General features: G+C 44.5%; 1 protein-coding gene across 3 annotated transcripts in view; it reads left to right on the top strand.

The window, feature by feature from the left end:
* The window catches only part of LOC309856265 (steryl-sulfatase-like), a 430,475-nt gene that overhangs the window by 212,476 nt on the left and 203,840 nt on the right, over positions 1–14,159 (top strand). The gene's annotated exons all lie outside the window — the stretch shown is intronic.

Here is a 14,159-nt window from a genome sequence, read left to right as displayed (position 1 = left end):
TAAAGAGACTGATTCTGAACTATCCCATAATGTAAGCATAAATTGAAAAAAAAAAAAAAAAAAGCTGGCAGTGAGAAGCCACGTGGCTGACTCTATCATAGAGCACATGATCTTCTGAACCCCAAGCTGGGTGTAGAGATGACTTAAAAAAACAGATGTGTCCCAGGAAGATAAGGGCAGAATTTTCTTTATAACATCTAGGTTCTTCTAGAAATGTAGGTGGGATATTTAAAGAGTACGGATCCACACAGTGTCGGCTGCATAATTTGTAGAGTCCAGGAGAAACTGGAAATGTGAGGTCCCATATTCAACGAGTAGGAAAAGCATGCCGTCAAGGGAACAAGGTGTAAAGCTGTTTCCTTACTTCCATACTCTCTGTCTCTTGCCTTCCGGTGGTGTTTTGCATTTGCTCTTTAATGCTATTCTAAGTAAATGAAAATTAAATTTTTAAAAATTATTAGCTTGGGTGTTACCATACATCTTTCTGTCGTGCAATGCCAGTTTTAAATGCAAATAGAAGAGCACTTAACTTTCCTACGGAAAAGTTAAGTGCTCTTAAGTGTTTCATTTGAAACAATGATTGCATTTCTGTCAGGCCTGGATTGTTTCTCACTCAGCTTTCCTGAGTATGACAGCAAGGACGCTCCTAGAATTCTTTACACGGCTGTGAGAGCTGGCAGGGTCCCTCCAGCTGAATGTGCTCTTGGGGAACCGTGGTGATCTGCTCTCAGAGGCTCAACGCAGTGTGCACGAACGTACGTGTGTGTGCGCCTTTATATTGCGTTCATGGGTTTGGGTGGATGGAAGATCTGACTCTCCCAGATGTTAAAGGCAAGAAGATGCCTGGGAGGTCCACCCGTGTTTGCCTCCAGAAAAAGACACAATCAGCCATCATCCCAAGACTTCTCCTGTCTTAAAAAGATTAATTTCTTAATATGCCCTTGCATTATGCACCCTTCCAGGGGCCTTGCCTGCTTGGGGCCCTAAGACGCTACTTAGCTGAAACCATCCATGGCCCGTTTCTTCTGTGAGACCACGCTTGACAGGGGCTGGTGGGGCCCGCCCAGTCTAGGCATGCTGCAGGAGGTTTTGAGGCTGCCGGGAGTGGGTGAGGTATGGGGACACCGCAGTAATTATCACATTAACTCACGTCACTTTATTCAAAGACTTTCAACCTTTGAACTGGTGGATCTACGCTTCAGCACTTGTCTTCTCTCCCCCGAATCCTGATGCTTATGTCGAGTAAATTTGGTGAGGAGCAAACTCATTGTGAGGTTATTATTTGAAAGAACAGTTGACCGTCGTGCAAACTAGGATGCTATTCACACATTAACCTTCTTTGATTGCCTGCCTTTAAGAAGCCAGGCCAACGGATCCCATTAGCAATTTCCATTGTTATTTTGCACCGCTAATAATTAGATTCAGCTCATTAATGTGGGTTCCTTAGACTTTTTTTTTTTTTTTTTTTTTTTAGACCATGAATTTTGCATTCATTGATGCACAGGAAAGAAAATGCAAACCTGAACTACTCTCACACGGGGCCCCAGGTTTAATTTTCTTTCCTGACTTCATTTGTTGGGGACGAGAAATTTCTCCTCCCGCCTCTCAGGCTCATTATGTGGGCGTGCGAGAATGAGCGTACGTGTGCGTTGAAGTGAGCATTGGCCATGTGAGAGTTAAAATAACGAAAGAAAGGTGAACAGGAGAAAAGGCACAGTGTTTATTAATTTCTGTGGGCACAGAAGGGTAAGAAAGCACAAATGATTTTGCTCAGAGGATTATATACCTTTTTAACAAAGATTATATATCCTTTGGGCTTCAAGGGCTGATACATTGTGTGAAAGAGGCTAGGAAATGGGTGGGGGCTACTAGGGCAAGGTATTTTACTAAAGTTCATTTGTGCAAAATCACTGTGGTGTCCACTCCCCTCGGTGCTGATAAGAAACGTTACTCTTGGGGCGCCTGGGTGGCTCACTTGTTAAGTGTCTGCCTTTGGCTCAGGTCATGATCCCAGGGTTCTGGGATCGAGCCCCACATCGGGCTCTCTGCTCAGCCAGGAGCCTGCTTCTCTCTCTCCCACTCCTCCTGCTTCTGTTTCCTCCCTTGCTGTGTCTCCCTTTGTCAAATAAATAAATGAAATCTTTATTTAAAAAAAGGAAGAAAGAGAAATGCTACTCTCCTGGGTGGACAGGTGTCTGAATGTCTACGTACACCCTGCTCTTAGCCAGACCCTAGGAGGCAGGTAACTCTTCCCTAATTTGTCGATTCTCGGTTGCCGGTAGCTCAAAATGATCGTTCTGCCGAAGTGGTGTATTTTGGGATACCAAATTCGGATCCTCTTTCCCATTTTGTCTGTGTAGTTGGAAGTTGTTCACTGTGTTTTTATTCTTATAATATGAATATGTAGGTGTTTAAAGTTTAATATGAGTCAGGGCTTTTCCCGTGAGGATCTCCAGTTGATTCCACTCCATGTAAGATCATTTTTCCCCCACTTGAACTGCACAGTGTTGCCCTAAACTTCCCAGTTTTGCCCCAAATCAAGTGTGGGGGGATGACTGGGTGACTCAGTCCGTTAAACGTCTGCCTTGGGCTCAGGTCATGATCCTGGGGTCCTGGGCTCGGGCCCCACACCGGCTGTGTGCTCACTAGGGAGTGTGCTTCTCCCTCTCCCTCTGCTACTCTCTCTCTGTCAGATAGATAAATAAAATCTTAAAAATAAAATAAAAGAAAAAGAGAAAGGATGGTTCATTGAACAGAAAGAGATACATCAAGTGTAGGTCTCTTTAGGACTCTCTGTTCAGTTCTGTTCTTGAGTCATGACCATACCGTGTTAATGACTTGGTTAATATTGAGAGACCGTAGATCACATGGGCAATGTCCAGATCAAATACGAAAATAGAACTTGGACCAGCCCACAACCCTAACCCCTGTCCCTGCACCAGGTGGCCTGGAATGCTCAGGACCTGGTCACTATTACTGTTCTACCAATTGCCCTAATGTTTCCCCTTCCTTACAACTCAGAACGAACCGGAGAAAGACCACCATGCCCCCCAAACCAGTCCCCTAAGATGTCTTGCTTCTACCTAGCATGTCTCCAGCATCCTCACTGACTGAAGACTCTTGACTTATTTAAAAGAGTTCTTGGGGCACCTGGCTGGCTCATTGGGTTAAACCTTCTGCCTTCAGCTCAGGTCATGATCTCAGGGTTGTGGGATTGAGCCCCACTCAGGCTCTCTGCCTGGCAGGGAGCCTGCTTCCTCCTCTCTCTTTCTCTGTCTCTGCCTGCCTCTGCCTACTTCTGATCTCTCTCTCTCTCTGTCAAATAAATAAATAAAATCTTTCAAAGAGGTCTCATTTAGACGGAGAGATATCTTTGTTTATTTCCACAATTCTGAGTCCTCAGGCGTGGTAGTATATGTCTTCCAACTTTGCTTTTCCTCAAGAATGTCTTGGCTGTGCTGGTCCTTTGAATTTCTTTATTTTCTTTTTTTTTAAATTTTATTTATTTATTTGATAGAGAGCACAAGTAGGCAAAGCAGCAGGCAGAGAGAGAGGGAGAAGCAGGCTTTCCGCCGAGCAGGGACCCTAATGTGGGGCTCGATCCCAGGACCCTAAAGGCAGATGTTTAACTGACTGAGCGACCCAGGTGCTCTGGTCCTTTGAATTTCTATATAAATTTTAGAACCAGCTTCTCACTTTCTATGAAAGTCTGCTTGATTTTGTTTTTGTTTTTGTTTTGACCAGGATTCAATTAAATTGATAAACCCGTATGGGAACAGGACAAAGCTTGGTAACCTTAAATCTTCCCATCCATGCCAGAGTTTCAAACAGGGCTTTCTTTCATTTTGCCGACCAAAGCTTTAGACTGTGTCTTCAACACATAGACCCCTCAGGGACAGGCTCGTGGTGGCCAGTGACTGGAAGGACAGCTTCAGCGCTCGCACACATCCTTGCTAGCTCACCTCAGGGACTTGTCTTTCATACTACCTGATTGTCAGTCACCAGCACCAGATCTGCCTAAGAAAAAAAAAATAAATGAAGTTTACATTTTATCTGTCATTTTCTAGTTTCTGTACTGGATGGGGTTGTTGCTACATCCAGTTGGCTGGACAGTTAGAAATGGAGCTTCTCAGGTTTAAGAAAATGTACTTTAATGTTCCCAAGTTTCCTAGTCAATTAGGTAATAGTATACCATGGAGTTAATGGATTTTTCCCGCTATTATTTCTTCTTTTTTCATTAATACTAGGGCTTTAAATGCAGAGAGCTAGTTGTATTCTAAGCAACAGAAATATATTTATAAAACTGAAAAAAATTAATAACCAGAATTTTCTTCTCAGAGGAAGTTTGCTTGGATTTAAATTTACCGATGTATATAATGAACAGAAAATCCTTTTTTCTTACTTGTATAACTGGAGGCAAACAGAAAAGATTTCATAAAATTTTTCACGTAGAGGGCTATGCGTCTCTAACAAATTAAAATTTATAGAACCCACTGACTTTCAAATTACATTGCAAATACATAGAGATACACATAAGTTATTTTTAATTTAATGTTTTGCAAAAATTTAGCAGCCACATTCTTTATAGACAAAGATATCTTTATAGCCCACTGATTCCCTCTCTGTGTTCCAGTAATAGTGGTGATTAATCCGATAGCTCAGAACATTACCTCTTCAATGAGTAATATCGCTGTTATAAATCGTACTTTCATATTTTTATTTTCCATTCAGTGACTCTTCAAATATATCTGGCTTGGAATAAGTTCTTTCTCTGTGTTTCTTACACAGCTTCTCTGTTAACCGTTGGCCTTGGATGGTAAGACCAAAAACCGTTGGAGAAGTCTATTTCGCCTGTGTTGGCATTGTTAATTAGGTGTATGGTCAAGGTTTTATGTTATTCTGTTTCCTTCCTTGTTCTCTTCTTTCTTCCTCTTTCCCTCCCTTGCTTCCATCATCAGAACATGATGCGTAGCTCTAAATTCATTGTGGTTCTGGTACGATGTTGAGTAGCGTAAGGTTCCTACCCAACTTTGTCAAGGCTTCATTTCATGGGTAAAACCTACACTGAAATCTTGTTTGCCTGTCATGACTTCTGTGTAATTGGCTGTAAATTGTTTTTTTTTTTTTTTTAAGATTTTATTTGTTTTTTTGACAGAGAGGGAGAGATCACAAGTAGGCAGATAGGCAGGCAGAGGAGGGGGGAACCCACCTCCCCGCTGAGCAGAGAGCCCGATGTGGGGCTCGATCCCAGGACCCTGAGATCATGACCTGAGCCGAAGGCAGAGGCTTTAACCCAATGAGCCACCCAGGCACCCTGGCTGTAAATTGTTATTGCTCTATGCATGCACAGTGGGCATACAGAAATCCTTGCTATGTCATGTGCCAAGGAGACTCACATATTTCAGTGAGTATGAACATAGGGGTACATTCATGCACAGGAGCATGGTGGGTCTGGGAACAAATATCTGTGTGACAGATGTCATGTCGAGTACCATGGATTTCAAGTTCTCACAGAAATCATTTTCTTCCTCCTATTTTGAGGAAGGAAGGGATACGTCTGGATGTCTGGTGTGTCCTTGCAATGGTGACTGTAGATCTTGCAATGTCTCCTGCCTTTCCCTCACTCCCTACCCCCACCCCGTCCCCAAGGGACATGGAATGCCTTGTCTGAGTTGTCAGAGGCACGCTTCCACCAGCTGCATCATTGTCCCTTTCTTCTGGGAGTCAGCAGCCCATGGGACTGTCCATCTGTCCACATAATAATGTGGCCAGATTTGTCTCCATGAACCTTTTTTTCCTGATTCCTTTAGAGCTTCAATGGGACAGAGGGATGCTATGAATTGGTCTTCTTGACCTTCAAAGAGGTGCTCTGGATTTATGACCTTTCCTGAGAGTCTTCCAGTGAGCCCACTAGAAGCAGAACAACGGTGAGGTCTTGGTCCACAAAACAATATAGCTGTGTACGCATATGACCTGTATTGTGCATGGGGACTAGGTATATGGGTGTTCTGTTCCTACTGTTCCAGTGCTCATGTGATAAATGGTATCCAACGAAATGATTATTGATGCTGGGGCCAGACACAAAGCTCTCACTGATGTCACATCTGGAATGTTCTTTTATCTTCCATGTAATATCGTCCGCCAAACCGTGACTTGGAGGCTGTGTTCTTTGTTTTCATTTTCGTCCATCTATTCTGCATGAGTTCCATCTTGAAAGTTCAATAAGCCTTAGAATTAAGAGTAAATGGTATCAGCCTTGAGGAGTGACATAAATCATTGTGTGTGTCAGTCAGAATGTCGGTCATCTAAATAGGACATGACACTCGAATTATGCATACATAGAGGGTCATACATAGGCCCATAGCTCAGGATGGAAACACAATTCCTTTAATAGATTCGGCTGTGATTATGCATAAACTATAATCTGCAGCTCTGTGCTGTTTTGGTTGGAGAAAGTTTTTGGAACTGTTTAAAATCAGGCAAGTGTGGGTTCAAAAATAATCAACTTGTTGTAACTCAGGGGTATTTACTATCAGATGAATAATTCCAAGACTGCTGATGAGATTCATAGAAATTAAACATTACAGGATTTGAATTCTCTTAATACCTGAGACTTAACTGACCTTCCTATTACAATTCCTGGAAATAATTTGCAAAGACTTTCTTACAGAGCAGGAAGTTAATTGCTTCTTCTTTTGAGAACCGCTGTTCTGCATACTTCTTTTTATGTATGTTCTTCAAGTTGTATCTACTTTAATAGAAACCTGATAGGACTTCTGTTCCTTGAAATGACCTTGTGACTCCAAACAGAAAACAAAACTTCAAACGATACTCTCCACACTCCATATCGTGTGTATGAAAATAAGTCCCAGAACTCGAGTTCTAAGTGAAACCCTTATGTGAGGCTCTCACATCCACACCAATAGTACGACTCACAGCTCGCAAGGATTCAGAAGAAAATGCTGCCTTTGGTTTCACTGGGATTTCATTTTTATTTTAGCATCAGAGTCAAATTTCTAGTCATGTCCACCTTAAAGGGACCTATAGTGAATGTTTATCTACTTAGAACACATTTAACTGGACAGAAGTGGCGTAAAATGTGGGGCTGGTGGACAGTCATTGCCCGTCCATGACATAGTTAGTTTAGATACATATCATTTGCCTTGAGAAAATAATGTAGCTTTCTTATTTCCACTAAATAAGTCATGTCTGGCATGAAGTTATACATAATGACTGCTGTATGTTGGATAGCTTATCTCAGAGAATTACTGGTAACCTTATGTCAGTTCTCTGTCATCTATCTGTGTATCAATCCATTCATCTATCCATCTGTCCACACATCCATCCAATCATCCATACATCTCTCTGTCCATCCACACATCCATCCGTTCATCCGTCCATCCATCCATCCATCCATCCATCCATCCATTCACACATCCATCCATCCATCCACCATCCATCGATCCATTCACCATGTATCCATCCATCCACCCATTCACCCATCATCCATCATTCATCATCCATCCGTCCATCCACACACACATCCATCCATCCATCCAGAATCCATTGATCGCTACATCCATCGTCCATCCATCCATCCATTCACCACGTATCCATCCATCCACCCATCCACCCATCATCCATCATTCATCATCCATCCGTCCATCCACACACACATCTATCCATCCATCCACCATCTATCCATCCATCCATCCATCCACACATCCATCCATCCGTCCACCCATCCATCCATCCGTCCATCCATCCATTCATCTATGCACACATGCATCCATCCATCCATCCATTCATCCGTGAATGTCTATCATCTTTCAAAATAGAAGTTTACGGACAGAGTTGACAAATTCTTTGTACACTTTCCCCATTCATTCCCATCCTGCCTCCTCCCCCACCCAAAAAGTCTGGATCCTCAATGTGACATATATTTTTTGTTACTTGTCTTTAAAACGTTGCTGTGGGGGACATCTCTTCAGAAATAATATGTTGACTTGTTTTGCAGGGTTTAAACCTTTACACAAATGGGATCATATTATGTACATCCTTCTAGTACTTATGATCTGTGCTCCCCCATTTGTGTTAGAGATTTTTGGATGTTGGCGCGCCTTTGGTTGATTTATTTGATCTGCTAGACAATTCTTTTCATTGCTTGAATATCCAACATAGGACTCTGCTTCTCTATTGATGGAAAGTATAGTTGTTTCCAGTTTTCTGCTGTTCTAGGAAATGCCTCCAGGAAGCTGTCCATGTGTGTTGTTTTGGACACAGGAGTGGTTTTTTAAAATATGTGATTAGGAATGGAATTGCTGGCCCTAAGGGCAGGTGCATCTTTGTATTGTTTTACCATGTAGAGTTTGAACCAACTTCTAACAATTGGCTTTGGCAGACTTTTTAATACTGGTTGATCTTGTGAAATAACACCTCATTGGTGTCATAGTTACATTACTGTGGTTAGTGGTGCGCTCAAGTATCTTTTCGTTTATTTATTAGCCATTGAAATACCCTTTTCTGAGAATTTCCTGTTTATATTCTTTGCCCATTTTTTCTTCTTTGGTTTTTGTTTTTTTAAAGATTTTATTTATTAATTTGACAGAGAGAAATCACAAGTAAACGGAGAGGCAGCCAGAGAGAGAGAGAGAGGGAAGCAGGCTCTCCGCTGAGCAGAGAGCCTGATGCGGGACTCGATCCCAGGACTCTGTGATCATGACCTGAGCCGAAGGCAGCGGCTTAACCCACTGAGCCACCCAGGCACCCCTGGTTTTTGTTTTTTATTGAAGCTTACAAATATGTGGATATATGTATGTATTATCAGTACAAAAATCTTATATATATTTATATAATATGCATCCTAAAACACGTTATATATATTTATGTAATATGCATCCTAATTATATATTATAGATATAAAACTTTCATCAGTTTTTATGCACACAAAAAAAATCAGCTGTGTTTTATGTGTTTTGTTTATTAGTCCTTAAAGTTAAGGCTACAGAATTTATTGTATAATTTTGAGCTGATCAACATATCAGTCATGACCTTCTTGATTTGTATTCTTTGGATCAGTTAAGAAAACTTTTACTACTCAAAGTCATAACCGCCTTTTAATCTATTTTCTTGTCGAAGTTTTAAAGTGTTGTTTTTTTCCCCCACACTCAGGTACAGCGGAATACATTTCCGTTCCAAGTAGCACTCCATCACAACCATCTGGCTTCTGAAGTGTTTAATACCCATCCACTCGGATAATTAGTATGCAAGATGTGTCCTCAGAGTTGAAGGAGGGAAAATAAAACGTACATAACAGCCTCCCGCTTAATCGCTAATAAAAATTAAGATCATCGCTGTAACTCCACAAAGCATCATTAACAGCCTCAACAGGGGCCCGTATAGATGTGAAACCAAGTCTTATACAAGGCAAGCCTTTTGCTACCCGACACTTGCCATTATGCAGGCAATTAGGGCTCCACACCAGTGAGCTGGGAGAAAGGAGAGCTTCTAGCTAATCCCACAGGCAAATCCCCACCCTCTTGAAGGGTTTAGGACGTTTATGCGGAAGCCCGGCTGGCACCTGTCTCAAGTCCCTTTTCTCTCCTTCCAGCAGAAATGACCGTGTCAAAATAGGCCCCGTTTCCCAGGTTCGTTCTGAGTGGCCGTGGTGGTTCTGACCCGAACGGTGGGCCTTGCCTTCTCGTGGCTGTTGCGGACGCCGACATGTTGTTTCATAAATTATTCTGTATCGTTCTGAATCAATTTAGCAGCGTCGGATCGACGCCGGGTAAATAGATAAAAATTGTATTCTGGAGCTGGTTCAGACTGTATTGATCTGAGAGCAGAGGTGGCCGTATTAATCCGTGGACACCCTGTTCTTATTTGCTATCTCAATCCCTGCGTGGAATCGGAAAGAAATGTCCTGTGCTCAAGGAACCCTTTTGTTACTCTGGGTGTCACACCATTCTTGGGATGCCTTGTGGGAGACCTGCGTCACCCCAAACTTGAGATAGCCTAGCCCGTTTGGGGGGGATCAGAGAGAATGCAAAAGACTGCAGACCTAGGGCGCCTGCGTGGCTCAGTGGGTTAAGCTGCTGCCTTCAGCTCAGGTCATGATCTCGGGGTCCTGGGATCGAGTCCCGCATCAGGCTCTCTGCTCAGCGGAGAGCCTGCTTCCCTCTCTCTCTCTCTGCCTGCCTCTCCATCTACTTGTGATTTCTCTCTGTCAAATAAATAAATAAAATCTTAAAAAAAAAAAAAAAAAAAAAGACTGCAGACCTAGTTTTTTCATGCAAGCATGTTTTCTTAATTCTCTTACTGCACAAGTTCCGTGTGTTGCCTCGAGACACTTGTGCAAGGTTATGGTACCTGGCTCGGTGAGCATGGGCCTGTAGTAGTCAGAGGTGAAGAAACGTTCCTGGTAACGGTCATGGTGCCCACGATAGCCCGAGATGCTGGTCAGATTCCCCCACAGCAGACCCTGCGCTAGATTCTTGGGGTCCACAGAGGGAAGGCCAGCCAAGCAGTGAGAACACAGGGCAGGAAAGAAGAGAAGTCCCCAAAGAGGGTGATTTCTGCAAAATCCCAGCCTCAGCCGGATTCCAGGAGGACCCCGGGCCGTCAACAGTGCCTCACAGGTTTTGTCTTTGTTTTGCAGGAAGGTCTGGGAGCTGGGCCGTCCTGTGTACCCCCTATGCAAGTGCTGGCTAGTTTGGGCTGTGGGGTGGATATGATAGAGATGAAAAGTGAGAGAGCCCCTCTCTGTTCCATTAGCCTAAACGCAGTCGGTCCCCTGAGGCAGGTGCTGGAGGAAAACCCTCCCCAGAGTAAGTGCTGGGCACAGGGAACTGGCAGAAGGGTGTGCTGGGAACACATCCAAATCCCAACAACATGGCCGAGAGGAGACATTCGGTATTTATTCAATCGAAAATCTGCCTGTAGAGTTTGCGGTAATTCAGTCTATGGCCAGGTGAAGACGTCATGGGGGGAAAAAAAAAGGAGAAAGGAAAGAAAGAGGGAAAGAAACCCCGTCTCCATCTCCCATATTTCCTGCCTGGAAAACACGGTTCCTGTTGACGGTTTTCTCAGCAATCGTCCTTGAAGAAAATTGCCTCATCGCAGAGTGCCCTTTTGCAAACGGATTCCGTCAGCCGTGCGGGGCTGATCGAAGCTGGAGTTTGCAGGAGGGAAATGGGTTGATCCAAATAGACAGAGGGGACTTAATTGGGGGGAAATTATCGAGGAGCTTTATGGAGTGGCAGAAAGGGTTATCACTTGGGAAACAGCCAGAGAATGCTGCATCGGAGCAGGGATCGTGGAATCAAGGAACAGGTTGCCTGAGAATAAAACAACATGCGATGGATGACACGTGGTGCAAGAGCCGTGACCGACCTTCCGTTGGAAAGGAACTCAGAGGTGCTCTCCTCTTGCCCCCATAACAGGTTTTCACAAACGATTACGTCGTCCGAACTTGTGTGGAGTTGCACCTGGCGTTGTTTTTTGTCGTTGTGGTTGTGTGTTCTTATCCTAGAACAGGATCTCTTCCAGCAGTTAGATACAGGTGCTGTTTCATCTTTTTCGAAGTTCTGTTGCTTCTTCGTTCCTTGTCAGCATTGACCCCGTAGGACAGGCCTCATCCTGTCCAGCGCCTGCTTCTGTCAATAAAGTGTTCTTGGAACAGAGCCGTGGTCATCCTTAGTGCTGCAAGAGTAGAGATGTGGAGGGACAACAGAGACCGTGTGGCCCACAAAGTGTAAAATATTTACAGTCTGGTCTTTTTTAGAAGAAGTTTGCTGACCCCTGCATTAGGGGATGGGAATTTCTTAGATACCCCGTACCCCTCTCCTTCCTCAGCGTTTTGTTTCAACATCCCCGGGGGAGCCCGAAACTCCAAACAATGGATCTTGAGAAAAACAACACGTTCTAAAGTCTGATCTTTTGTTTAATGGTCTCCAAATTATTATTATTTTTTTACGATTTTTATTTATTTATTTATTGGACAGACAGAGATCACAAGTAGGCAGAGAGACAGAAAGGAGGAAGCAGGCTCCCCAGGGAGCAGAGAGCCCGAAGCGGGGCTCCATCCCAGGACCCTGAGATCATGACCTGAGCCGAAGGCAGAGGCTTTAACCCACGGAGCCACCCACGTGTCCAACAGTTTCCAAATTATATGCTGAGACAGACAGACAGGAAACACAGCCAACTATAAACAGCAGTTTACCTCTGACTACTAAAATGATAGAAGAATTTTGTTTTATTCTTTGTATCTGTCTGTATTTTCTGCGCTTTAACAATAAACATGCAAGTGTATGTTCTATAAAAGAAAACACAACTTTTTCAGGGTTTTTAACCTGAATTTCAGTACAGTTAGCATGCCCTGTCCTATTAGTTTCACACACAAGGAAACAAATTTCTGTTGGCAAAGCTACAGACTTGCCAACGGGTCTCAGAGAATTCTTTTCTCCCCGGGCAGGAGAATGATAGGTTTGGGTCTTGGACACAGATCCACATTTAATGAGCATTTTTCAGCGTTGAGATAATTTGACATATCCTCCATAAACGTGATGTGATGTGTGATTTATAATAAGAAATATATGTATTTGGTCTTTGACTTCTGGCCCTTCCGGCCCAAAGCTCCTAAAACCCTTGGCATTTCCTGAAAGGAGAGACTCGGAGGTGCCTTTTGTGATGATAATGAGGAGACTTTTGGAATGCCCCTGAGGAAGGGGGGTGCTTGCCTGAGAAACAGCTGGGACCAAAAGGATAGAACTTTCCGGGTCCCTTCTGAGGACGGGGGAGGGGCTGGAGGTTGGGTCCCTCGCCTCTGGCCAATGAGTTAATCATTCCCGCTGGGGTAGCAAACCCTCCGTAAGGCCTGGGTCAGAGAGTTTGGGTTGGTGAGCACACGGAGATTTGGGGAGACAGGAGTGCCCGGAGAGTGAGTCCAGGAAAGCGCCGTGCCCTTTCCGCCACCCCCTGGTCCTCCGCCACCCTCTGGTCCTCCGCCACCCTCTGGTCCTCCGCGTCTGTCCCAGCGGGGCTGTTCCTGAGTGACATCCTTTCGTGATAAGCCGGAGATCTAGTAAGTCACGGGTTTCTCTTGGGACCTTTGCTCAGAAGTACAGGGGAGAGTGCGGACTCGAATTGTGGTCTGGAGTCTGAGCGTGTGTTTGTGTGTGGGAGCGGGGGAGGGCAGTCTTGTAGGACCGAGCACGTACCCTCGGAATCCGCCTCTTGCTCCCAGCAGAGCGAGCTGAACGGCGGGGCACCCGGCTGGTGTTGGAGGGGTTGGCTGGGCGTGTGGGCAGGAAAACGCCGCAAAGAGTAAATCATAGAGTAATTAAATGATCTTCGCGACCATCTCCAATCCAAATGGTGGGTCTTCATTCGTAAGTGAGTAAGGGGAGGTTTTAAATAGACATTTGAATGGTGGGGCCCAAGTTCACAAGTACCTAAATTAGGTCACGTGTGTTTGCCTCATGTGCTTAAGACGGGGTTAATAAGAATATTTTCTAGAAGAGTCATCCCAGAATTTCCTTCTGTTCAAGGCTGACTCTGGTGGGATAAAATGGGGAGTCCCCTCAGCAAATGGCTAAGTATATTGGAAAATGCTGTCGATCAGATTTTTTTTTTTTTTTTTTTGGTACTGCAGGACTTTTCAGAGCCTTTACCTTTGTGAATGTTCAGGAGAGCTTTTCGGGGGGATGCTGTCTGGCAAGACATTTTTGGTTGCAACAGGAGGGGAGTATGGTGTATTGTTGACCATCCAGGGGGCCCCTAGGGATGCTGTTGAATATTGTGTCGTGCCCAGATGGCCCCCGGGGGGAGAAGCAGAGGGTTTGCAGAGGCTCTGGGTTTGTCTGACCCTCCGAATGTATATCATGGTGTGGAAGCGTTTCATGGAACTCCGGGACTCTGAGAAGTGCAGCCGAGGAGGGTTGGGCAGGGAGGTGGGGCCCCGAGGCCTGGCGGACCAGGAGTGTCTGGGTGTTTGTGACGAATCGTCCCAAGAGACAGGTGTGCTTGAGAGTGGAAACAGCTCGTGAGAGAGCATTAGACAGCTGCCGAGGAGCAGGCATTTCTCCGAACATCTGGTCAACCCGGCCAAGTGCTACCAGCGTCAGTCTGTTGGGTTGGGCTACGAGATTCCTGGTGAACAG

This window comes from Mustela nivalis (genome assembly GCF_964662115.1).
Source record: "Mustela nivalis genome assembly, chromosome: X".
Lineage (NCBI taxonomy): Eukaryota > Metazoa > Chordata > Mammalia > Carnivora > Mustelidae > Mustela > Mustela nivalis.
This window is presented reverse-complemented; position numbering and strand designations above follow the sequence as displayed.